This window comes from Rhinolophus sinicus, linkage group LG02 (assembly GCF_036562045.2).
Source record: "Rhinolophus sinicus isolate RSC01 linkage group LG02, ASM3656204v1, whole genome shotgun sequence".
NCBI classification, from domain to species: Eukaryota; Metazoa; Chordata; class Mammalia; order Chiroptera; family Rhinolophidae; genus Rhinolophus; species Rhinolophus sinicus.
In genome coordinates, this window is record NC_133752.1 from 40,609,357 (window position 1) to 40,636,218 (window position 26,862).

Below are 26,862 nucleotides of genomic sequence, written 5' to 3' on the forward strand. Positions count from 1 at the left end.
ACTGTCTTTCTTAGCCGCCCTCCTCGCTTGCCACAACCCTTGTCACTTGGACGCGACACTTACTATATTCCCTGTGCTGTACATTGCATCCCCATGATTTGTTTGTTTTATACCTGGAAATTTAGACATCTTATTCCCTTTCACCCTTTCCCTCCTTTTAAAATTTTATAATTACACTTGACATTCAATATTATTTTATATTAATTTCAGGTGTACAGTATAGTGGTGAGACATTTGTATAAGTTAAGAAGTGATCCCCCTGACTACTCTAGTAACCACCTGGCACTATACATAGTTATTACCATATCATTGACTACGAGTATATTCCCTATGCTTTACTTTACATCCCCATGACTATTTTGTAACTACCAATTTGTACTTCTTAATCCCTTCATTTTTTTCACCATGCCCCCCAATGCCCTCCCATCTATCACCCCAACAAATCTAGTACCCATTGGACACCATACCTACCGTGTGTCCCCCAAAATAAGACCTAGCCGGACCATCAGCTCTAATGCATTTTCTGGAGCAAAAATTAATATAAGACCCGGTATTATATTATATTATATTATATTATATTATATTATATTATAGACCCGGTGTTATATAAGACCTGGTCTTATATTAATTTTTGCTCCAAAAGGCACATTACAGCTGATGGTCCAGCTAGGTCTTATTTGTGGGGAAACACTGTAGTTATCACAATATTATTGACTATTTTTCTTATGCTATATCCTATATCCCATAGCTACCTTTTAATAACCAATTTGTATTTCTTAACCCCTTCCCCTTTTATCACCCACACCCCCAACCAAATTGCTGATTCAATCCTCTGCTTCATCTAGTCTGCTGGTGTTTCCTTGTAGTGCATTCTTCATTTCAGTTATTGTATTCTTCACTTGTGACTGGTTCTTTTTTATAGTTTCTATGTCCTGTTTTATGCTTGCTATCTCTCTGTTGAAGTTCTCGCTAATTTCCTTGAGCATTCTTATAACCATTGTTTTGAACTCTGTCTCCAGTAGGTTAGTTGTCTACATTTCGTTTAGTTCTTTTTCTGGAGTTTTCCCTGTTCTTTCATTTGGGATGTATTTCTTTGTGTCCTTCTTTGTCTGCCTCTCTGTGTTTGTTTCTATGTGTTAGGTAGATCTGCTATGTTTCCCAGTCTTGGCCAGGAGGTCTTATGTAGTATATACCCTGTGGGGTCCTGGCATAATTCCCCTGGTCACCTGCTCTGGGTGCTCCAGGAGTGTCCTTTGTGTGGGTTGTGTGTGCTCTTCTATCATATTATAGTTGAGCCTTGATTGCTATTGGCACATCAGTGTGTTGGATTGGCCTTCAGGTTGATTGGCTGTAGGGTGTGGCCACATCCACAACTACAGGCTTCTGTGTGGGGGCCTTACCCCACTGAGTGGGATTTGTACCAGCAGGCTCTGGTATCTGTTGAGGCTGCCCTTTGGGTGTGCTGCTTGTGGCGCTAATTGGGCTGTGTTCTGCTGTGGTCTGAAGCCAAACTCTAAGTATGTTTGTTCTGAGGCCTCTTAGGAGGGGCTCTGGTTGAGGCCCAGGTCATCCTTTGCCTACGACTGACTGGGGACTACCTCACAGAAGCTACAAAGTGATCCACAGTTGTTTGCTGCCTGTGCTAAAGTTGGAGGCACATAGAAGAGACCACACTGCAAACCGAGGACAGCTGCCACCAATACCGGGCCTGGAGTAGCTCCGCAAAAAGTCAGGACACCTGGAGGCCTGCTTCCACCTGCCATCTTCCTTTAGGTTCAGCCACTGATAACACCTCATGTTGTAAGTGAGTGGGTGAGGCAGGGTCTTAGGGAGTCACTAGAGTGGGAAGAGTTGTGGTCATCAGGTTAATGTAGTCTCTGGTTTGATGCCAGTGCTGAGCCTGAAACTACTTAGCGAAAGTCTCAGAGCACGCCGAGGCCAATTACCACCCACCTTGGGCCTGGGGACTCTGATAGTTTTCCAAGAAAGAGTGCAATGTAAGGGGGGTTGGCTTCTTGAGAGAAAATGCTTCTGGTGTTGGGGGAGTTGTGTAGGGCAGGGTCCTAGTGGAGCTCACCACATCAATCGTATTCAGATTTGGCCGTGTTGGGGAGGGCTCAACACAGGAAAGATGGCATACACCTGCTGGCTGCAAGGAAGAAGTACCCCACATAGGGAAAATCGCGACTGTCCTCCCACCCTCGCTCCAAATCCACACACCTCAGTGTGCTCCCTGAATGCCTCTGATGCCTCCTCAGTCACCGTCCTTCTGCCAGAGCCCAGGGTGAGTGTCTGGGAGTGAGAGAGTCAGTTCATGGGCCATTTAAGATGATGTCTGGGTTTTCTGCAGCCTTCCATCCCACCCAGATGGTCAGAATCCCCACTGTTTTTCATAGCGAGATGTTATGGCTCCTCTTCTGAGCACCAGTACTTTGGACTGGGGAGCCTGGTGTGGGGCTAGGGTTCTTTGCTCCTCTGGGGGAATCTCCACAGCTGAATCTCCATATCCCTCCTAATTCTCAACTGCCACACAGATGTTTGGGTCTAGCTCATTTTGTGTCTCTGCCTCTCCTACCAGTCTCAATGTAGTTTCTCTTTATAGCTTTATAAAGATATAAAGATGGTACTCCAGGTTGATTTTTCTATAAGTTAGTTGTAATTTTAATGTGTTTCTGGAAAGAAGCATGCACAGTGCTTTTCTACTCCACCATCTTGGATCTCCTTGGACATCCTCATACGTAAATACTAATGTTATTTCTGTAGGCTAGATTTCAGACTAGACTAATGAATCAAAGAGTATGCATATAGGTAATTTAATTAAAAAATTTTTAGTGATAATAATTGACATATAACATTGTATTAGTTTCATGTATACAACATAATGATTTGATATTTTTATATGTTGTGTGGGGCAAGAACACATTTTCCTCTACCCTCAATATTTTCTGGCCGGTCTAATAATCAGACATGAGACAGATCAGCAAGAAAAAAAAATCACATTTAATGCATATGTTGGGAACCCCTCGTACATGAGAGAGGTTCAGAGGTAGAAAGCGTGCATGGGTGTATAAAACATTCTGAGCTAGGGATGAGGTAAGATGGCTTCAGGGCCTTCAAAGGGTCTTTGTAGAAAGATAAGAAGGGCAGATGTTTAGTAAATAGAAGTTTGTCCTGACGTGCAGATAGGTCAAAAGAGGTTATCTCTGATAGACAATCTTTTATTATGGGCAAGGCCCCTAATTCAAGTTCTTCTAGGTTGTTGGGGAGGGGGGGAGTTTCCCTTCAGCCTGAAGCTAAAATTTCCTTTAGCTGTAATATCCATACCACTGAGGCACATCTTGGGGTGGCTTGTTCTGAATCCCCACCTTTGCAAAATGATCACAATAGGTTTAGTTAATATCCATCATTACACTTAGTTACAATTTTTTTCTTGTAATGAGAACTTTTAAGATCTATTGTCTTAGCTACTTTAAAAAATACAATAACATATTTACTATAGTCACCATGATAATGCTATCTGTACATTATGGCCCTAGGACTTATTTATTTAATAACTGGAACTTTATATCTTTTGATCAACTCTCCCCATCTCCCCCCTACAAAACCACTAATCTGTTCTCTGTCAATGAGTTCAAGGTTGGGTCTTGTCTTTTAAGGTCCCATATGTAAGTGAGATTATACAATATTGGTCTTTCTCTGTCTGACTTAGCATAATATTCTCAAGATTTATCCATATTTTTGCAAATGGTAAGATTTCCCTTTTTATGGCTGAATAATATTTCAGTATGTGTGTGTGTATGCTGTGTACTGTATTTCTTTATCCATTCATCCATCGATGGGCATTTATGTTGCTTCACTGTCTTGGCTATTGTAAATAATACTGCAATGAACATGGGAGTACATATATCTTTCTGAGGTAGTGATTTTGTTTTCTTTGGATAAATACCCAGGAAAGGAATTGCTGGATCATATAGTAGTTTTATTTTTCAAGGAAACCTCCATACTGTTTTTCAAAGTGGTTATTCCAATTTATAAGGGTTCCCTTTTCTCCTCATCCTCACTAACTCTTGTTATTTCTTGTCTTTTTTGTAATAACCGTTCTATCAGGTGTGAGGTGATATCTCATTGTGATTTTGATTTGAATTTTTCTGATGATTAGTGCTGTTGAGCACCTTTTTATATGCCAAGTGATCATTTGTATATTTTTTGGAAAAATGTCTATTCAGATCCTCTTCTCATTTTTAAATTGGATTATTGGTTATTTACTGTTGAGTTGTATTAGTTCTTTATACGTTTTGGATATTAACCCTGTATCAGATACATGATTGTAAATATTTTCTCCCATTCGATAGGTTCCCTTTTCATTTTGTTGATAGTTTCCTTTGCTGTGCAGATGATTTTTAATTTTAGCAGTTATTCCACATTAGTTTGTGATAATTAGGTTGTGACAATTTATGCTTTCATTAATAGTGTGTGAGAGAATGTCCACTTTCTCAATCCATATGAATTTTTTTTAGCTTTTTCTTATGAAAAATCTCAAATGTATACAAAATAGAAAATAGTGCAATAAGCTCCCATGGGCACAATATCAAGTTTCAGTAATTATCAACTTCATTTTTATCCCTTCCTGTTGAATTATTTTGAAGCTATTTCAGACGTGACAATTCCCCATGTAAACCATGTATTTTAAATCTTCAATTTGCTCTAAATTTGCTTCCATGTAACAATGTATAAACATGATGGTATTTGTTCTCCCTCTTATTTTCATCTCCAAAGTAAGATAATAAAAAATAGAACTTTTAAAGGCTCTCCTATAAGACTTCAGGATAGAAATGAAAGGTTAAACACACTTTACTTTAAGAAAAGAAAAAAAGAAAAAAGAAGCAAAGGCCAAAATGCAATCACTTTTGCTGAGCCATGTCACCAAACCAAAACTTAATAATTAACCTATTTGCAGTTTTAGCCTCTCTCAGGTGTGGAATTTTAAACCAATCAGTGGAATTTCTTGATTAATACTAGTAAGGTAACTGGCATGATAAAACCCCTGTCATTTTCTAAGCTCCAAAGGTAGGTGAGCTGGCCTGAAATAATAATTTCTTCTTTTGCTAATAACCTTGTCCTACCTAGTTCTGCCTATAATACCCTTCCATTTCATACAAATCCTTGAAGCACCCTTCTAGTTGCTTCTAGGTGGGATGTTGCCCAATTCATGAATAGCTTAATAAAACCAATTAGATATTCAAATTTACTCAGTTGAAAAAAATTTTAACACTTTTTTTACTCCCAGACTTATTTTTGCCTTGATTAGCAATCACTGGTCCCCATAATATGCTGGTTTCTGCTGTGGCTCTTTGATGTCACCTTTATTGGAAAGGTACAGACATTTGAATGAATGAGAAATAAGCTCCCGCTTTAGGATGAGAGACATCATCCTATCCCTGGTTTTGACAACAGAAGTCACAAGAACCCCTAATGGAAGACAATGTCCTGGTGATGCTCTTGTGCTGTGTATCCTGATTGCTTATTGATGCTGTTCAGCTCTCTTGAGCATAAAATCAAAGGTGGGACATGGTAGAAGCCAAACCGTGATCTGCGATAAAAAACCAAGCAACCAAACAAAACATTGTTAGCCTCACAACCATCATTGGTCATACGCATCCCAAAGGAAGTGTTTCCAGAGATTACCTCTTTCTACCAAGGGAAAGAGTTTCATCCACTCCCAACCAAAATGCCTGTTTTAATAACATGGGTTAAGTATACTTAATTTAATTAGCCTAATCCATTTTCCACACAGTAATGAAATCATTTATAAAGGTAAATTAGATTTTGTTGTTTACCTGTTTTGAAACCTGTCAGAGGCTTCTCATTGCCCTTAGGATAAAAACTAATATAATAACCTCAAGAGGCCTACAAATCCTGGTTTCCCTTTTCACTTTCATCTTCATGCCTTTCTCCATTTCACTCACAATGGGCTTTTTTTCAGGTCCGCCCAAGCATTAGTTTCTTTCCTTACTTACAACATTGCTGCTTTGGTCTGGACCACTCTTCCCATGCTTCACCACAATAGTTGCTCGTTATACTTCAGGCTTCGGTTTAAATGTCTCCAAGAGGGCTTTGGAGGCATCCCATTTAAATGAGATGTCCTGGTTTTACTCTTTGTAACCTGCACCTCTCCCCCCTGGCACTCATCCCTATAATGACTATATAGTTCTGGTTTTGAACTATAATGTGTCTCTTTCCCTGCCCCTTATTCTTCAGAACCCAGCAGATCACCTTGCCTCTAGTATGCACTTGGTGCTTTAAAATAAAAAAAAAAAATGAATGACTAAATGAAGTAACTTTCAAGTTACTTCACAAAGATTACTAGGACTTAGCCAAGCAAAGAATGTAGGTAGGAATGGGGCCTGAGAAAGAGCTTTCTGCATAGAATTTTTCGAAACTTTCAAAGATAGAAAGGCTATCTGGAATGAATGTCATGAATTTTGGATTAGAAATTTGCTTTCCTCTGTTTCATGAAATATAGGAAAATTCATATATATATATATATGTGGATATATATAAGAACTATATAAGAACTGTGTTTTTCTGATATATTGCTACATTTAGTTATTAAGTCTGGATCATTAGAGGTGTAGAAAAATGAGCCAGATAAAAATCTTAATGGAATCAGTATTGGAGTGATTCTGTTATATGCAGGTGTTGGATAAGGTGACTCACTCCCAGCTTGTGATGGTGCTGTGGCTCCAAAAGAATGCAAACAGTAGAAATCACGATGAGTGGGCTGTTGATATGATCTGTTACTTTGTTCAATAAAGGGGAAAAAATCACTTTTAAAAGTGTATTCTGTTTTGAACTCCAAAATGTTTTCTATGCCTTTTGTTAGTAAAGTTGTTAGCAGATTAAGGATAATAACTACAAACAATCATTGACTAATCACAACTTTTTTTAAAAATTAAAGTTTATTGGGGTGACAATTGTTAGTAAAGTTACATAGGTTTCAGGTGTACAATTCTGTAATACATCATCTATATATCACATTGTGTGTTCAACACCCAGAGTCAGTTGTTCCATCACCATATATTTGATCCCTTTTACCCTCATCACAATTTTAAGGGCAAGTATTTTGAAAAGAAAATGTGAAAAAAAAGTTTCACAAGTATATTATTATTGGAAGGCAGCTTTTGTTAAAATATTTCATTTTTCAGCCACTTCCAAATCAGAAAGATCTGTTTTTTTCATGAAATTAAGTCATAACAAAAAGGAACACAGATTTGAAGGCAAGTTGCTCCTGAATTTAAATCCTAGGTCCATCACTTACTGTGGGAACAGTATAATTGTTTTTTTAACAGCTTGATTGAGATGTAATTTACATCCCACAAAATCTACCCATATTAAGTGTATGATTCGATGATTTTTCAGTATGTTTTCAGAGTTATGAAACCATTACTACAACTCAATTTTACAACATTTCTATCACCCACAAAAGCTCCTTTCTGCCTACTTATAGTTAGTCCCCATTCCCGAGGCCCAGGCAAACACTAATCAAAAATGTTTTTGGTCTCTAAAGGTATGCCATTTCTGGGCATTTCAAATAGACAGAATCCTACAATTTGTGGCAAACTTCTTTCATTTAACAAAATGTTTTGTGGTTCATTCATTTCAGTAGTTTGCTGCTTTTTATTGAAGAATAAAATCGCAGTGTATATGCAAACCACACATCGTTTAATCATTCACCAGTTGGTGATCATTTGAAAATTTTCAATATGGCAATTATGAATAATACTACTATTGACATATATGATCTAGTCTTTGTATGGACATGTGTTTTCATTTCTCAGGGGTAGATATTTAGAAGTAGAAATGCAAAGTTGTAGGGTAAGTTTATGTTTCATTTTTAAAGAAACAACCAAACTGTTTTTCAGAGTGACTGCAGTTTGAGGTTCTAGTTTATCTATATGCTCTCCAGCCCTTGTTACTATGTCTTTTTCTATTATAACCATGCTACGGGGTGTGATGTGATTTTAATTTGCATTTTCCTAACAGCTAATTGACTTTTTTCATGTGTTTATTGCCTATTCATATATTTTCTTTGGTGAAATACTTAATCAAGTCATTTGCCTATTTTTTAGTTGGCTTATTTCTCTTATCATTGAGTTGCAAGAATACTTTAAAATTTTATATATATTGGTATCTATTTTAATAGATTTGCTTTATCAGCTGTATGATTTACAAATGTTGCCTCTCAATTTATGGTTTGTCTTATAATTTTCATAATGGTGTCTTTTGAGCTACAATATTTTGAAATCTGATATTCAATTATCAAATTTTTTTTATGACTCATACTTTTGGTGTTAAAAAATCTACCTAACACAAAGTCATGAAAATTTTCTCATATTTTCTTATAAGAGTTTTAGTTTATGTGTAGTTAGTCTTATTTTAGGGCTAAGATTCATTTTTGAGTTAACTTTTGTGTAATGTGTGAGTTAATAGTCTAAATTCACTGTTTTGTTTGAGGATATCAAATATTTGAAAATACTACCCTTTCCCCATGGAATTGTCTTGGCACCGTGGTTTAAAACCAACTAACCATAAATTTAATGGTTTATTTTTGGACTTTCAACTTAATTCAATTGATCCGTGTGTCTCTCCTCATGCCAACCACACCACCTTGATTATAGAAAAATTTGAAATGTGATAGTGTGAGCCTTATTGTTCTTCAAGATATTTTTTGCTATTCTGGATACTTTGCACTTCTGTATAAATTTTACGATCAGTTTGTCAGTATCCATAAAAAAAAGGTTGCTAGAATTTTGATCATGATTATATTGAATCTATAAATCAATTTTTGGAGAACTACTGTGTTTATTATCCTGTTCAAATTGATGAACATGCCAAGTCTCTCAATTTATTTAGATCTTGAAATTCTCTCAGCGATGTTTCGTAGTTTTCAGTGTACAAGCCTTGACCTTCTTTTGTTAAATTAATGCTAAGTATTTGATTTTTTTGTATGCTACTATGAATAGGATTTTTGTTACCAAAGCCCAATAATCAAGTTTATTTGCCAGCATACTCTGACCAAAAATATGCATGAACAGGAATTTGCAGTAAAAAAAGGAATTACTTTACTAGAATTGGCAAATATGGAGACAGGTGAGCTTATGCTCTAAAAGACATAACTCCCTGATGGTGTGTAGCTTACAAATTATATAGGACAAAATCGCAAGATACCATGGGTTAGGGGTTCACGGTAATGTTTGGAGCTGATTGGTCAGAGGTGAGATAACAATAATAAGTAATTTCTTCAGGTCTTGAGGACAACTCTGAGGTCAGCTCCAGGGTCTAGGATCCAGAACTAGTTTCAAGGAGAGGTAGCCAAGGGGGTTGTCCTGCCTTAGGGCCCAGGAGCTAAGAGATAAATTAGACTAAAATAGCATCTTTAGCCTGCTGGGGTCTTAAACTTTGTGAGCATTAGTCAGAACCAGACTATTGTCTTCTGCTACCTCAGGGACCTACAATCATCAAAGTGAGAGCCTAAGGTCAGATCAGCAAAGTGTGCTGAGAGAGAGAAGGAAAAAAAAGAGATTGTTTTAAAACTACAGTTTAGGTCAAATTAGAATTCTGGGGACTGTTGCTTTCATTTTCTTTAAATTTCATTTTGGGTTGTTCATTTCTAGTGTTTAGAAGTATGATTGATTTTTGTGTTGATATGGTGTCCCATGACATTGCTGATCTTATTCTTATAGTTTCGTTGTAGATTCTTCGGGATTTTCTACATATTAGATTATGTTGCCTGTGAATAAATACAATTTTTCACTTCTTCCTTTTTCATGTGGATTTTACTTATTTGTTTGTTTGTTTATTTGTTTATTTATTACCGACATTTTAGTCAGTGCAGGATGCAATAAGAAAAATACCATAGACTGGGTGGCTTAAACAACAATTTATTTCTCACAGTTCTGGAGGCTGGGAAGTCTGAGATCAAGACACTGGCAGATTAGGTGTCTGCTAAGGACCCGCTCCTGGCTCACAGACAGCCGTCTTCTCTCTATCTTCACAGGGTAGGAGAGTAAGGTAGGTGTCTGAGATCTTTTTTATAAGGGCACTAATCCCAAAAAGCCCCACCTGCCAAAGAAAAAACAAAACAAAACAACTTCCAAATACTATCATATTGAGCATTAAATTTCAACATACGAATTTTGGGGGGACATCAACATTGGGTCTATAGCACCTGATTACAGTATAAAATGTTGCACAAAAGTGGTGAGAACAAACCAGAAAAAGGGGTCTGCCTTTTTCTTAGGGGGAAAGCATTCACTCTTTCATCATTAGGTATGGAGTTAGCTGTAGGTTTTTAATGGATTTCTTTCATCAGGTAACAAAAGATTCCTTCTATTCCTGGCTGTTGAGAGGTCATTTTGTTTGTTTGTTTTTGTTTTTATCATAATGAAGTTTGTCAAGTGCTTTTCCTGCATCTATTAAGAAGAGCCTGTGTGTTTTATTCTTAATTCTATTAAGATATCACATTAATATCTAGGGATGCTAAATCAACCGTGTATTCCTTGCATTCCAGGTTTTAAATCCCACTTGCTCATTATGCTTTTTATATGTTCCTGGATTTGGTTTGCTAATGTATTGTTGAGGACTTTTGTGTGTATATTCATGAGGGATATTTGTTTGTAGTTTTCTTGTGATATCGTTGTCTGGCTTCGGTATCACGATAATATTGGTTTTATATCATGAGTTGGAAAGTATTCCCTTCTCCTCTGTCTTTGGGAAGAGTTTGGGAAGGACTGGTATTCTTTCTTGTTTAAATATTTGGTAGAATTCATCATTGAAGCCATCTAGCATTGAGCTTTATTTTTGTGGGAAGATTTCAAATTACTAGTTCAATTTCTTTATTTGTTATAGATATATTCACATTTTCTATTTTTCTTTTCTTTTTTTTTAACTTCCAGTATCATTTATTTTTCCTAGAATCTGGATACAATTAACTATATAGCAAGACAATGCTCAATATTATTTAAGCCTCAATATTATTTAGGTTCTTTGAACTACCTCAGTTTTTGTAAATGTGAGAATTCACATCCCAATAACTAGAAAACTAAAATTTGACATACCAACAAATTTACTCAATATTGATATAACTACACAAAATTTTGTATGCAACATGTGGACTTTAATATTACAAAATTCGGCCTTTGTAAATAGCTTACCCGTGAACAAACTTCCTCTTTGCATATTGGTCCCAACCTATGAAGTGTTGCACCAACAGATTGCTTCCCATAGCTTTTTACTATGTAAACAGATGTTTCCTTCCCTTAAGATAAGGTGAAAAAACCCAAAGTTCCCACCCAGAATAAAATGTTCACCCAGAATTATCAAATTCTAAAGTTTCAGCAGTTGTAAACCAGAGATATGTTATGGGCTACTCTTATTTTTAAGTCTCTTACCTAAGTAGTACTATAGGAAGTTACAGTGCTACCAAAAGAACACACAGGTATCTCATTAAACTTTGTTTTAATGGGTCTCAAAATTCTGTGGCAAATTTTTTGTCAAGTTGTTTCCATTAAAAAGTAGTGATTTAAAAAAAACTAATAACCTAAAAACTGCCACAATAAAAAACCCCAAATGGTCCACAAAACATTCTCCTTTTCTTCTGAAGTTTGTATGATGCATTATAATCATTAACCAGTCTTTTACTATTAAACTTAAATGGCCAATTGAGGCACCATTCTTCCACCACTGATTAAAATAGGTGGCAGTTATTAGGGATAATATTCATTTAGACTCCTGAGCTTTCTGGACAGATTTGGTGACCTTGCCAGCTCCAGCTGCCTTCTTGTCCACTGCTTTGATGACACCCACAGCAACTGTCTGTCTCATGTCACAAACAGCAAAACGGCCCAGAGGATTCTCAGAAAGCCTCTCAACACACATGGGCTTGCCAGGAACCATATCAATGATCGCAGCATCACCAGATTTTAAAAACTTTGGGCCATCTTCCAGCTTTATCCCAGAATGATGATCAATTTCCTTCAGCTCTGCAAATTTGCAAGCAATATGAGTTGTGTGACAATGGAGCACAGGTGCATATCAGCACTGATTTGGCCTGGATGGTTCAGGGTAATCACCTGAGCTATGGAGCCAGCTGCTTCCATTGGTGGCTCACTTTTGCTGTCACCAGCCGCATTGCCATGACAAACATCTTGACATCGAAGCCCACATTGTCCCCAGAAAGACCTTCACTCAAAGCATCATGGTGCATTTCAATAGACCTTACTTCAGTTTTAACGTTGACTGGAGCAAATGTGACCACCATGCTGGGTTTGAGAACAGCAGTCTCCACTTGGCCCACAGGGACAGTACCAATACCATCAAGTTTGTAGACATCCTAGAGAGGCAGATGCAAAGGCTTGTCAGTTGGAACAGTTGGTGGCAGGATGCAATCCGGAGCTTCAAGCAACATGGTTACACTGGCACGGCCATCTTTATGGGTGACTTTCCATCCCATGAACCAAGGCATGTTAGCACTTGGCTCCAGCATGTTGTCACCATTCCATCCAGAAATCAGCACGAATGTTACTGTGTCAAGGTTGTAGCCAATTTTCTCAATGTAGGTGCAGACTTCCTTATCGATTTCCTTATATCTCTTCTGGCTTCAAGGCTGCTCAGTAGAGTCCATTTTGTTAACACCAGCAATTAGTTGTAAGCCAATATGTAAGCCAGAAGGGCATGCTCACAGGTCTGCCCATTCTGGGAGATACCTGCTTCACATTCACCAACACCAGCAGCAACAATCAGGACAGCAGTCAGCCTGAGATGTTTCTGTAATCATGTTTTTGATAAAGTCTCTGTGTCCTGGGGCATCAATGTTGCTCACATAATACTTGCTTGTCTTGAATTTCCACAGGGAGCTAACAATGGTGATCACACGCTCAGGTTCAGCTTTCAGTTTATCCAAGACCCAGGAATACTTGAAGGAGCCCTTTCCCATCTCAGCAGCCTCCTTCTCAAATATTTCTATGGTTCTTTGTCAATCCCATCACATTGTAGATCAAATGACCAGTAGTGGTATACTTGTCAAAATCTATGTGTCCAGTTAGGAAGATGATGATATGAGTCTTTTCCTTTCCCATTTTGGCTTAGGTTTAGCGAGGTTTTTTGACACCTGTGTTCTGGCACAAACCCACTGAAATAAAAGGCAGAGATTCTATTTTTCTTGAGTCAAGTTTAATTTACAGTATTTTTGTCTTTTTTTAGGAATCTGTCCATTTCATCTGAGTTGTCTAGTTGGTTGGCATAGAGTTGTTGACAGTATTCCTTTATGATAATTTTAATTTCTGTAGCGATGTCCTCTCTTTCATTACTAATTTTGGTAATTTGTGTTTTCTCTTTTTTTATGATCTTTTATTCTTTTCTAATGTGTAGATTAAACTCATCTCATAAGGTAAACTGTGTTACTTCCTTTTCTGTTTTCTGAATTTGTGAATATTTGTTATTACTTTTTAAATGTTTGGTCAAACTTATTAGGGAGGCCATCTGGGTCTGGGTTTTTTTGTGTGTGAAAATTTTTGATAACTGGTTTAATTTCTTTACTTGTTATGTCTATTTAGTTTTTCTATTTCTTTCTGAATATACACATTGATAGCTATACATTTCCCTCTAAACATTGGTTTTGCAACATCTCATAAATTGTGATATGTTGTGTTTTCATTTTTATTCAGCTCAGAATATTTTTTAATTTCCCTTTTAATTTCTTCTTTGACTCATAGGTTGTTTAGAAGTATATTTTAAAATTTATAAATACAGAGGGTGCCAAAAATAATGTATACAAATTTTAAGAAAGAAAAATTGTATTAAAATTGTAATAATATATACCGATAACAAAAGATGGGTACAAAAGAAGTCACATTTGACTTCTGCAATTACAAGAGGTGCTCAAAGTGGTTACCATCAGCATCCAGACACTTCTGATTATAGTGAACTACACTGTCTGAGCAACATTGCCCAAACTGTCTACTTGTATACATTTTTTTGGCACCCCCAGTATTTGTAGATTTCCCATTTTTTTCTTCTATTTTGATATCTAATTTAATTCCCTCATGGTCAGAGAACATATTTTATATCCTTGTTGATTTTCTGTCCAGTTGCTCTGTCCATTATAATTCAGAGTGGAGTATTGAAGCCTCCACTATTATTCTTGAATTGTCTATTTCTCCCTTCAATTCTGTTATTTTTTGCTTCATATATTTCGGGGCTCTGTTGCTAGATGCTTATATGTTTATAATTGTTATGTCTCCCTGATGAATTGGCCCTTTTATTTGAAAATGTCACTCTTTATCTCTATTAATACTTTTGTCTTAAAGTCTATTCTGTCTGATATTAGTGTTCTCATTACAGTGCTCTTATGATTATTAATTGCATGTGTATCTTTTAAAAATTTTTTAACTTCAAATTTATTTGCGTCTTTGAATCTAAAATGTGTTCTTTGTAGGCAGCACAGAGTTGGATCTCTCTCTCTCTCTCTCTCTCTCTCTCTCTCTCTCTCTCTCTCTCTCATTAGGATTTTGTTTAACCTTTGTTTGTAAAATATAAAAATTATTAATTTCAATGAAGATTAAATCAGACAGTTGGAAAGCTTATCAAAATATAGATTGGTGGGTCCCACCTCTAGTGTTTCAGATTGAGTAGTTCTGATGTGGGCCTGACAATTTGCATTTCTAATAAATACCTGGTAATGGTAGCCACAATTTGAAAATCAGTGAAATAAGAGAACTTTAAAACACCTAAAGCAGTTCTGAAGACCTCATTATAATTGCTTCTATTCATTTCCTTTATTAGTCAAAGGTCATTTATTCTTTGAATAACCTACTCTGTTGGGATACTTTTGGTGTTGGCTCTAATATATTGGTACTTATATTTTTTTGTCTATTAAAAATAAAAAATCCCACTTGTAAAACAATCAGGAACATATCAATTTGCAAAAAAGAAAACTTATAAAAGATTGATTTTTATCTTTTTTAGTATAAGAAATTCATGTAATTTGAGCTCTGAATTTCCTTATATCAGATTATATCATGAAAATTAACATTACAGAAGATAGAACAATGTATCATAAAACAGGATAACAGTATTTTCATTGTGGGGAAAATGATGGTGAATACTATATACAAAGATTAAAGTGTATCAATGGTGATATCGCAGATTTGATATTTTGATCTTTCATAACTTTAAGAAATATCTTGAAATTAGTGTAAGTTATTTAGCATTTTATACAATGAACACACTTCTAAATACCTCTGAAGAATAATACATTTATATAAACTCACACCTTTTATAACCTAGAACTGGGGAACTTCCAAACCTTTACATGCAAGCTGTTTTCAAAGAAAAAGGTAAATCTCCCTTTAATCCAATGCTTTTGAAAGGTTATGAGTAGTTCACTACTTAAAAAAAAGAAAAGAATAAATGAATGTCTTGGATTACTTTTTATCTTGTTACAAGTTGGTACAGCGCCTTGTCATTTTACTATTTTTATTCTAAATATCAACCTATAACTACAAGCTGATTCTACAAGAGGGCATTTTTTGCTGCTTGTTTTCTCAAATGTAAAAATAAATCTAAAGGACAATATCAACATCTGTACTGTATGATAGCAATGCTTTTAATTTTAAAGGAGAATTTAACTCAAATTGAGGATATAATAATTTAGTTCCAATTTATGCATTTAATATATATTTTTAGTAGACTCTTATTCCCAGTACTATTATTAGCATTACTAATGTTACTTTAAGATTTTTTAGACGTTAAGCACACAGATTTAGGAGCTAGGACTGTGGGCTAATACCTTACACTATCATTTCCTAATTGTGTGGCTTTGGGTAATTAACATATCTGTGCCTCATTTTCCTCTTATGTAAAATAAGGATAAAATAGAGCCTGCCTTATATAGATGTTGTGAGGATCAAATGAAGTGATGTATTTATACCAGTTAAAACTGTGTTTATCCCTTTGCAAGATTCTATGTCTTAGCTCTTATCCCTCCTGATGAAAGTAGCAGTACTAATAGCACTATCTTATATTTGTGTAGTGCTTTAGACATTATGGGAAACTTTCACATTTAATACTGGTAGAAACCCTGTTATAACTGACACTGATGCCATTTGCAACTATGTACCCAGAATGCACTTGTGTTAAGTTGCTGTATTTTGCCATGACTATTTGTATAGTACAGTGCTGAAATAACCATACCAGAGCAATCCTTCCTTTTCCCGGAGGTTGCAGAGCAACTCCACACACTTCTGTCCGCCTCTCCCCTCCTCCTCCCTATTTCAAACTTTTACTAAACTCTTTATTAAGAACAAATTTTATTAAACACAAATATTGCATTAAAAATTCACTGATTCTTTCCATTTCATTTTCTCATTCATGTCCAGAAAGGTGTGGGAGAAATATATGCTAATGAATATCATTATAAGAGAGAGAAGAGCTTTCCATTTAAGAAATATTGTTGCACATTTTATAAGCCACTGTGTAATCATAAGAGTGAGCTATCTTTTAGGAAGTCGAAGAAGGGGTATTTCCAAATTCACAAAAGTTTCATGGAACAGAGTATGGATGATTATTTAGCTCCCTTGGAAATAAAGAAGCAGAAAACTTTCCAAATACATAAATGTCGTATATCAATATTTTTCAAATCATTAAGGTATTAACTTTGGAAGTGTATAATTTTCTTCATGGATTTACAGATATTTAAAGATATTTCACCCACATTTTGAACAATGGATGGTTAAACACCAAGTTAAGTGTGAACTGTAAGATTCAAACGTATCACAGGAACATAACTACTTCATTTCCTTCAGCTGAACCTACAACTAATCTCTATTACATTGACCATTGGATAATTATGTGAAAATTTTAATTTACAGTGCTACTTGATGTCCACTAGGGGGGACCAAACTATGAACAGAAGTATAGGCTTCCATTCCCCCAAGTGGCAAAAAACCCAAGCCATTTCAGATTGCCCACCTGAAATTCACAAACTATTCTTCAAAGTTTCCTATTGCTAAAAGGCCAACTGTATCAGGATATACGAGCAAATCTATGGAAATATTGAGGAATCAATAGTAGATAAATAACATTTTAGAGTGTACCAAAAGTTGCCTAGAGTCTTTGATAACTTGAAAATTTAGTTAACTCATAGGAAAACACTATTTTGAAATTGTTAATCTTTAATAAATACCAAGTTGTACACTTGTAAGTTTTTTTTAAAAAACACGACGCATTTGACAGAAAACAAAAATGAATTTTGAAATATGACTCAATAATGTAGTAAGTTAATGTATTTTGGGTCATGAAGAATATTCAGAAGTACATTTTTTTGGGGACCAGTCCAACTTTTATTTTGTCAGTGAATAACTAAAATCAAAAAGCCTGAAATTTGTTTATAATTTCGAATTTAAAATACCTTATTTTGAAAATATTATTTTCCAAAATGAAGGCAACATGTACTTTAGAACTGTGTGAATTTCAAGTTCAATATTTCTGTTATTACTTGAAATCTCTGATTTGTAAGATTTTCACGATAAGACGCTACATTTGCATACTGTTTTTTCCTTTCTTAAAACATTTCACATTTTGGGAAACTTAATATTCCAAGAAAAATTAAAAAATGATTTTATTTAATGTAAGTATAATTTAATAAACTCATTCTGCAATATTTTTCAAAATAAAAGGTAAGCACACTTACTTTATAGAACTATAGATTCGAAACAACTTTTTTAAAATAAGAGCAGCTTGTATTTTATTGCCAAGTCTTTAAACAAATCACACTTAACACGCAAGATAAAAACATGGCTTATTTAAAACAACGGCAACAATAACAACAAACAGTTAAACCTCAAATATCTGTATCACATCTATTTCTTTGCAAAATATAGGCAGGCACTGCAGAAACAAAATGACCACTAGATGCCACACTTCCTTTGCGGAGTAAAGCAGTACTTTGGCCTCTGGCAAGCTTTATGCAGATGCTGTTGTATCTGGTAACAGGACCCTAACTCAGTTGCCTTTTTCCTACATTCTCTCTCTGATGCCCTCCTCCATTGATGTGCCTAATCATCCAAATTTGCCATCGTAGTGGTAGCTTGTAAAGTTTTATTGAAATCCTTTCTCAGGAGTATAGGGAGCTTATATTTATTGATTTTAAAGATCAAGTCATTTTGGAGCTTTTTTTTTGTATGTGTGTCATCTAAAAGGTGGCTTCATCTAGCTTTTATTTATTCAATTTTTTAAAATTACATGTTGTTTTTTCATATATGTCTATCCTCTGTTTCTCTTTTTTCACGTTTATTCTGTTTCTCAATAAAAAAAACAGGAAAAAACATTTTTTTTCTAGAAATATAATCGTTATAATTAGCTTTTTAAAGAACTGTATTGAATAAAACTGAATTATTTTTAGAGGCAATGATATTTTATTTTGTTTTCAGAGATTATTTAAACTGAAAAAAATAAAGATCTTTCAGTTTTCTTTGACATTTTGGCTGAATTCAATAATGACATGAATAGAATTCAGTGAGATCTGTAAGGCATTATCTTACAAGCTCCCACTCTATGCTGAGACAAGCCTAACAGGACTACAGAGTACTCAGAGTACTTATACTCAGCTTGAGTCAAAGTACATGATGTACCTATGAATTATCAATTATAACATCTTTATGGGCATATAATCTGAGATTAGCATTGGGTGATATAAAATAAATAACATACCTTAATCATGTGATAGTATGAGGATACTTCTCTGTCTTCCTCAAGATTACCAGTCACCTGAGCAACTCTTCTCTAGGACAATTATAACTTTATAGCATTGTGTTTTCCTCATTCTCAAAATCTTCTGAGGTTCTGATCACTATATCTGATTATTAAAGAATCTACAGTAAAAATTTAAAATCACACTTAAGCTGACTTTATTTGCTGGAGTAAAATACCAGTTAGTGTGCAATTTTTTTTTTCTTTTCTAAATTGATGTGTTTTAAGGATTAATTTTTAAATAAAAAATCACTCTCAATGTAACCTTTTTGAAAGAGTCTCTATTTCTCTCTCTCTCTAGATAACTGATATAAAATTGACTAAATTTGCAGGACATTTTGTTGAAGAGAGTACTAAATTCTATAGGCGAGAAAAAAACCTCAACCAGACAAGTATCCAAACTAAACAATAACCAAACAAATCAATGAAACTGCTTTGAATTGCCAATCTAGGAAATCTGTACATCTGTAACAAGAAGTTATCAAAATAAATTGCTGTTGTTTCACATTTTTCCCTAGTAATTATTAAAGATTTCATTCACTGGGAAACATATATAATGTGTGTTAAGTTTCTAAAGGAAACTAGAGAAGACAGATCACCCAAAATGTGGCTTTGTAAAAGGGCTCACATAAACAAATCAAGATAACGATGTTTGACACTTGTTAAAAACTGCTCTAAGAACAGTTGTTGATTCTAGTTTCTTTATGATTGTCTTTAAGAGCATGCAGTGAAAGCTTAAAGGATTATTTATAGGTGTAGGAAACCCAGAAACTAAGTCTTCAAGAGGAATATTTTTTTCTCATCTGAATGGTGCCATTGTGGTAAAGATACTATAAATTATTTCTATTGAATTCTGAGAGTATATAGACTCTGCCTTAATGACAAACTAACTTTAGCCCTCCCATTTTCTGAGGAAATTGTACCTGTATCAGAAATCACCTAGAGTAAATTGCCAGGTGATAAACATAGTTGAGCATCGAGAACATGGTTTGCATCATTCTAGGCACTGTGGAGAGTAATAAATAAAATCCTGAAGAATTCCTTTGCAGGTGTCAAACAAACAAACAAACAAACAAACAAACAAACAAAAAACGGATCCTCTTTAAAATGGTGCCAGAGCTGCCATGCCAGAGGAACTGCCTTGAATGTCTTATGCCTCAAATTTTTGGAATGTTGTAACAGGTCAAAAGAACCTTTGGACTAGGCTTAAAGTAACATTGTGCCCCCAAAGAACTATTTGCAAAGATAACAAGAAAGGAGTTATGACTGGAAATTAAAAACATTGTTTAGAATTAACATTACTGTATTATGTTACTTGCACCAATAGAAATGCCTTCCTTCTATTGATGTAATTATTCCCCTTCCCTTTCTCATAAATACCCATTGCCTTTGTCTCCTAATTGGAACATTATTTGGCCTCTGCCTGAATCAGTGCTTCCTGAGTAGCTATTCTTATTGATTCAAATAAAGGCTTGATCTTGAATAAATGCGTTTTGCCTCTCACTTTGAACAGCCTTTTTATTTTCAGGTTAACACAAGTTAGAGTTAAGCTAAACTAATGTATGTTGATGAAGACTGGAATGTATCCAGAGCTGGATCCTGCTAAAAATTAGATCAAGGGTGTAGTAGGGCAACATGGTGCCTCTTGGGGTAGAATGCTGTCCTTAAGGAATCAGTAGGAGCTTAAAAATTGTAAACTCTATTACCAGAACATGTTCATTGTTCACATACTCAAACAATACAGAAGTAGTAATATGATACACAGAACGGTTCAAGTTAGAACGTAATAAGTTAGCGTTGATATTTTTCTAGTGATGTAAGTGTATATTGTGGAAGGAAATTTTAGTAATGATTTGAATAATTACAATTGTTAGAAGAATAATGCTTATTAACTACCTATTATGTATGCACACCCCCTTTCAGTCCTTGGAGTAAAAAGGAAGACTGTAGAGACTCATAACGGCCTTTATATCTCTCAGAGACAAGAAAGACCTGAATCTTGAGTGCTCAAATGCCATTTTTGGGTTTCTTAGGTCAGGGGATACCCTTCTCTGCTTTTTCTGTTCTCTGCTCAGACCCTCACTCATCCCCTACCAGTCACTAGGATCAACCAACAGACTATATATAATCTTCCTACAAAAGTGGTGAAAAAACAGAAGAGTCTTTAGCAGATCACCCTTTCAGATTTGACTGATCCTCAGAGTTACCCTCCAAGATAAATTTCTCTTCCTTCCAATCTTCTGATTCCATGTCTACCTTGAAGTCCCCTTGGAGCATGTACTAGCATTGGCCAGACGTGTCCAGGCTTAACTTCCAAAGAAGGCTTCTCTGTTCTGGCCGTGACAACAGGAACCACTGTGGATAAAGGGTGGGGCCCTGATAAGATGATCCTTGAAAGTTTGTTTGTGTTAAGGTGCCAGCAAGCCCTTTACATTGTGTATTTCTTATATTATTGTTCTTTACTCTTCATTAGTAAAGAAAATTAAATTGAATTTTTTATGTGACAGCATTATGTTTTGTGCATATTATAGATACTATCCATATTTATTGTTATAAGGATTTATGCTGAAAGCAAATTTTGTTTTACAAATTTTTTACAGATTATAAAAGTAGTACACAAATGTAAACAATCTAAATAAAAGAGATATGTATTACACAGAAACTGAAAATATTTCTCTTCATTATGGTCCCTATTCAAAGGTAAATATTAACAATTTCATTCTTTGTAAATATACTATACATATATATAAATTTTATCAAATTTTATGTTATGTATATTTTACTATAATGTAGTAAATTGTAAATATATATTATGTAATATATATGATATGTAATATAAATTATAAATATATGTAATTTAAATTATAAATATATACACATAACTTTTATGTTACGTATATTTTGTTATGTATGTTTTACTACAATATTGCAGTAAAATAGGCATAATGTAAAATTCACCATGTTAGCCATTTTTAAGTGTATAATTTAGTGACATTAACTACATTCACATTGTTGTGCAAACATCACCACTATCCATCTTCAGAACTTTCAAATCATCCCATGCTAAAATTCTGTACCCATTAAATAACAACTCTCCAGTCTTCCCTCCTCCCAGACCTGGAAACCACTGTGCTACTTTCTGTCTCTATGAATTTGATTCTAGGTACCTCATGTGAGGGAAATCATAAAATGTTTGTCCTTTGGTTATAGGGCTTATTTCACTTAGCATAATGTCTCAAGGTTCATGCAGTGTGTATCAGATGTAAACACATTTTAAACAAACAAAAAAGAGAATATCTGACTCAAAATATTTTTTAAGGTGAGAACTTGCCAAGAAGGTAGCAGTTTAATTATATGACCTCTTCTGTTTCCTTCCAGACCTGTGATTCAATCATTATTGATTGTCTTTTACATTCTATTACAAATTGAATTGTGATGTAAATGTAACTAGTACATGAACTTCTTAATGAACACTGCTTTTATAAATCCTAAGTTTAAAAGAGGAAATGTTAGCTCACCAGTGAGAAAGGGCCCAAGTTCTGGGTCAAGATTTGCCAATCACTAATTGATCAATCTTAGACAGAAATGTGTATATGTGTATGTGGGTATCTGTTGTTGTATATATATAAACATTATAAAGTGTTTATTATTAGCACATTAAATACTCCTGTTATAGTCTCCTATTATTTACCAACTTGTAATTATGTAGTAATTTCTGTGATTATTTTCTTTCTTCTGCTAGACTATGAGCTCTACAATAAGAAGGTAGATACCTGTTTTCTTTACTGCTGCATCCCTAGGCCTAGGGTAGTGCTTGTCACACAAAATGAATGCCAATCACTGAGATAAACGCTTTACATATTTATCTCATTTAGTCCTCAAAATAATTCTGAAGTAGATATTATTATATCCATTTTATTTTATAGATGAGGAAACTAAGGATCCAGTAAGGTATGTAATTTGTGCGAGATTACTAGGTAACAGCAGAGCCTGATTCAGGCCTCGGCTTGGTTAACTCCAATGCTCCTTACTCCTTCTCTTTACTATGCTGTCTCGGCTTTGAATTAGCACCATGTTGTGAATCTTCACCAAAATTTTAAGCATATTTTTTACACTAGCCTACGTTATTTTTGCAATTTTAAATATTTCAACAAATTAATAAAGCTACAGTGAATATCAGCTGCTCAAGAAAAGTCCAAAACCTTTGTCAGCATTTTGGAATGTTGCCTTGTTTCCCAGTCTATTTGGACTTGCATATCAGTTAAACTGTCTCCAACTCTAAAGGGAATAATATCATTCATTTTCTAGAACAAAATATGATTCTGGGTCTTAAATATATGAGTACGATATCATCCTGTCAAAAATAGTGAGACATTGGTATGAGGATAGCTATATATATTTATGTACAGAAAACCTATAAAATGGGAAGCATACATGATCTTTATTTTGTCTTTCTCATTACTATTTATTCTGTTTAACTTTAATCATTTATTTATTTATCTCCCTCTCATTTATCTAATCTATGTATTTGTCATGTATCTTCTCCTTGATTTGAGATGACCTCAACAAAAACATTAAATATATAAAATTAAGAATTAAAACCAGCACTAGAAAAATATGGGTATAAATTTAAGAAAAGAACAGAATCTCCATCTATTATGTACAGATAATAAAAGACCATTTAAATCTGGCTATAAGTTTCATGGCAGCCAAAGGAAAAGAGAGAGAAAATCAATTTTATATTTCTAGAGTAAAAGAAAAAAAAAAATCTTACTTCTCCAGGATAAACAAAATATTTCCTAGCAACTTTTCGAAGAAATACCTCACATGAGGCTCCTTAAAAAAATCATAGACTATAGACAAAAATTTCATTATTTGTACAAAACATGAAGAAATAACTTTCAAAAGACTATATGAGGTGTGATTTTAAAAAAATATATGGTAAATGCTTTAATTAAAAAAAAATTTTATTACAGTAAAACCACTAATCGCCCTCAAAATACTCCTCCTCGTTTTGAACACACTTATACCATGTTCTTGCCTCTTTCTGAAACAGTTCTCGAAGTCCTCTTTCGTGAGTGTCTTTAGTTGTGCTGTTGTGGCTGCCTCGATGTCCTGAATCGATTCAAAACCTTTTCCTTTCAGGTCATTTTGACTTTGGGGAAGAGCCAGAAGTCTCATGGTGCCAGATCCAGTGAATAAGGTGGATGAGAACACACCATAATGTTTTTATTTAACAGAAATTGCCATACCAGAAGCGATGTGTGGGTGAAGTAAAGACACTCACGAAAGAGGAATTCAAGAACTTCTTCAGAAAGTGGCAAGAGTGATGGGATAAGTGTGTTCTAAGCAAAGGGGAATATTTTGAGGGGGATTATGGCAATGTGTCTTTTTGAGTAATAAATTATTAAAATTTAAACATTTACCATATCTTTGGACCACACCTCATATCCTAGATCATTTTTCATTAAAAGCAAATGACACAACGTAAGAAGAGAAATAGTACAACTTGATAACTGTAATTGTTAAGAAGATCAGGGCATAGAACCTGTTTGATGCATGTATATTTATTTACAGTATCATAATAATCAAAATTGGTGGTTCCATGTATGTAGACAGAATTCTAAGATGGCCTGCAAGATTCTCACAGCCTGGTGTACACATTCTGCATAATCCTTTCCCCTCGTGTGTGTGAATGGGAATTTAAGATATGATGGGATGTCACTCTTGTGATTATACAACAGAAAGGATTTTGCAGATGTAATTAAGATTCCTAGTCAATTTAAGTTAATCACAAGAGAAATTACTTGGGGGTGAGCCTGACCTAATCAGGTGAGCTCTTAAAAGAAATGAAGAGTTTTTCCTCCTGGCCTTGAAGAAGCAAACTGCCATGTTGTGGGGAGGGGCATATGTCAGGCCACCATGGGATGTCTCTAGAGGCTGAGAATGACTCCCCTTGACAACCAGCAAGAAAGCAGGACCTCAGTCCTGCAAATGCAAGGAACTGAATTCTGCTAATAACCAATGAGCTTGGGAAAAGACTCTGAGTCTTAGATGAGATTACGGCCAATACCTGGATTTCAGCCTTGTGAGACCTTGAGAACCAGCTGTGAAATGCTGGACTTCTAAACTATAGAAATGGTGAGAAGATAAATGCGTTTTTTTTGAAGCTGTTAAGTTTGTGGCACTATGTGACAAATGTGGCAATAGATAACAAATTTACCATGCTTGGGAAACTCACAGACCAATAAATATCCTCCAAATATTGGTCCCAAATTCATATTTTGGCAAAAAATGAAAATAATCCACAGTAACAACTATTATGGAAGTTGGAAACTGGTGATTGTGGCCTGAATTCAACTCTGGGTATATTTTGTTTAGCTTGCACTGTTAAAAAATGTTTTTAAATTTACTTTTCAACATTTTTAAATTGAGAATTGTGTATTTCTGACTTCTCTTTAAAACAAAAAGGAGTATTGTGCCCCAATTCTACCTGGACATAATCAGCTTGACCAAGAAGTTAGTAACAGTTTTCTCCCTCTAAATAGGACTTCTGCTTCCGTTTTGCTATATTCCCCTTCACTCTGTTTCTTACTGCACCAAGTTACTTCTCTAATTTCACTCATTTGAACCATCTGCTTGACTCCTGTATTACAAATAAGATAAATTACAAAACAAATATAATATAAAAGGAAAATATATGTCATATTTACAAAATAAATAAATTTATATACATATAACTATACAGTACATGTGTACTTACACATTGTTTAAAAAAAATAATCCAATATGTTTTCCTTTATGAGAAACTTACTTCCTTTTCCTTCCTTTTTTCTCCTTCATTTCACAAAGATCTTTCTAATTTGGGGAAAAATTATTATTTTTATTCTTCAATTATGGTTGACATTAAATGTTATTTTATTAGATTCAGGTATATAGCATAATGGTTAGAAATTTATATAACTTACAAGGTGATACCCCAATAAGTCTTGCATCATACACAGATATTACTATACTATTGACTATATTCCTATGCTGTAGTTTACATCTCTGTGACTATTTTGTACTTTTTTAAATTTATTTTTAAAAATATAGCTAACATACAATATTATATTAATTTCAGGTGTACACCACAGTTATTCAACATTTCTATACCTAAAGAAGTGCTCACCATGATAAGTCCAGCAACCATCTGACACCATACTATGCTATCATAATATTATTGATTATATTCCCTGTGCTGTACATTGCATCCCCATTACTTATTTATTGTATATGTGAAAAATTGGCCTCTTATTCCCCTTCACCTCCCCACCCCTTTTTAAATTTTTCAATTACAGTTGACATTCAATATTATTCTATATCAATTTCAGGTGTACAGCATACTGATTAGACATTATATAATTTCCAAAATGATCCCCTTGTCTAGTCTAGTACCCACACGAACTATACATAGTTATTGCCATATCATTGACTATATTCTTTATGCTACACCTTACATCCCCATAACTATGTTGGAACAGCAACCAATTTGTACTTCTTAATCCCTTCCCCCTTTTTCACCCACACCCACAACCTCCCTCCCATCTGGCAACCGTCAAAATGTTTTATGTATCTATGAGTTTGTTTCTGTTTTGTTTGTTAATTTTGTTCTTAGAGTCCACATATAAGCAGACACATTGCATCTGTCTTTCTCTGTCTGACACTCCACTTAGCACATTACACTCCAAGTCTATCCATGCCACTGCAGATGGCAAGAACCCATTCCTGTTCTTGGCCAAGTAATATTCCATGTTTATGTACTACCGTGTTTCCCCAAAAATAAGACCAGGCCTTATGTTAATTTTTGCTCCAAAAGATGCATTAGGGCTTATGTTCAGGGGATGTCATCCTAAAAAAAAATCATGCTAGGCTTTATTTTCCAGATAGGGCTTATTTTCGGGGAAACACAGTACCTCCCCTTTATCCATTCATCCATTGACAGACACTGAGACTGCCTCCACATCTTGGCCATTGTGAACAATGCTGCAATGAACATATGGATGCACACGTCCC

General features: G+C 34.8%; 1 long non-coding RNA gene across 1 annotated transcript in view; it reads left to right on the top strand.

Moving 5' to 3' along the window:
* The first annotated feature begins 9,972 nt into the window (after positions 1-9,972).
* Positions 9,973-26,862, top strand: part of LOC141568266 (uncharacterized) — a 124,353-nt gene continuing 107,463 nt past the window's right edge. Inside the window, exon 1 of the long non-coding RNA XR_012491372.1 lies at positions 9,973-10,071. This is a non-coding gene — a long non-coding RNA (uncharacterized LOC141568266). The remainder of the gene's footprint in view (positions 10,072-26,862) is intronic.